This window comes from Miscanthus floridulus, chromosome 7 (assembly GCF_019320115.1).
Source record: "Miscanthus floridulus cultivar M001 chromosome 7, ASM1932011v1, whole genome shotgun sequence".
In the NCBI taxonomy this organism is placed as follows: Eukaryota; Viridiplantae; Streptophyta; class Magnoliopsida; order Poales; family Poaceae; genus Miscanthus; species Miscanthus floridulus.
The window spans coordinates 53,309,664-53,311,277 of record NC_089586.1 but is presented as its reverse complement, the minus strand read 5'-3'; positions in this window follow the sequence as shown (position 1 = coordinate 53,311,277).

The following is a 1,614-nucleotide window of genomic DNA, read 5'->3' as shown; positions in this document are numbered from 1 at the left end:
GACAATATTAGTATTCATCTTATTGATGTTCTTCGTTATAATGTTCAATGTCTACTTTGATTATATACTTAGTATAGCTAGTTTATCATTTTGTTTATGCATAGTTCATATAGCGCTCACTCTAAAGTGTGGGTAGTCGACATTGTGTAAGCATGGTGCTTATACATTGTTTGCCTGTGGATACACCCTATATTCTAGGTCATGTGGTAGATCATGGATGTGACACTCCCATTGAGTCCTTTATAGTCCACACCCTGAATACAGGTGCAAGTAGGGTCTGGTTACGAACGAAGAACAAGCTCCGTTCTTAATCTTCCTTAGTATTATACCTTATGTGTAGATATAACAATAACCTTAGCCATGACTACTAGGTATAATTGCACTAATCAATGTTTTGTGTTCACTCCTAGTGTAGGAGTAAAACATTTTTATTGGTGGACCTAAATGGAGGGCATGTTTTGCATACTCCCAGTGTAGGAGCAGCAGGTATATGTGGTGTGTACATGATCTTGATTTTAAGAGCATGACAAATCTCTCATAAGGGTCAACAAAGGTTGACAAAACTCAATACAATTGCAAGCAACATATATGTGGAAGTTTTCCTAGCCTAAATAACATATATGGCTCTAGTGGGAATTCAAGCTTTGTCATACAGGAACTCATCATGTAGCATTTTTATGTTTTTTAAATGATAAATCTCTAGAACTTTAGTATCACTTGATACAATATAAACAACAGTTTAGACCTTCTCATATCATATTCATCAATTAGATCAAGCATTTGCTACCCACGAGTTTCAAGTTCAGAGTAAATCTTTATATCAAATCAATCGTATCCAAAACTCAGGAGAATTCAAGGATGAAAACTAGGTACTTGAAAGGAATTACAACATAGCAACTATTCATCATTTTCATTTAAGAGATTATTCTGATTCCTCTTTATTTTATTCAACTCTTAAAAATAAATTAAAGCAAACTAGACACACCTTTTTATTTTGTTTTCAATTCACCATTTTCTTAACTATTTAAAAGAAACTAAAACTAGAACAAAGGGAAAGCATACTTACCTGGATACATGAGAGTGCTTCTCCCCCAAGCTAGCTCTTTCAGTGAGGGTTTGGTGTTTTAAGTCCTTCGAACTGGACTTCTCCTTGGGAAGTTTATTTATCAAGTACCTCGGTTCGCTCTGAATATGAGGATTCTTGTGGTGGTGCCTCTAATGGTGATGTCACCTTTTTTCACCAAAACCATCTTAGTTTTGAGTTTTGATTTTGGTTTAGCAGGTTTAGAACCTTTACTTGTAGAAATGAGAGAGTTGACTGTCTACCCCCACACTTTGCTTGAAGTGTGTCCTGCTCATAAGACAAGGTAGAGATCAAGTGCATGGGCTCTGTTGGTGGAAAAACACCAACAGAACCAAAACTTTACATATTCTTCTCTAACCTTAGGCACATTGAACAAGATGAAGTTGATGTTGTGTCTTTTGTTCACTTATGTCATGGGTGATAAGATCAAAAGATTTAGCTGCTTAACCTACAGAAGGATTGTCCATAAGGTATTAATCTTTACATGATTATGACTATCATCTTCCAGAATTAGGATGCGCACTATTTAG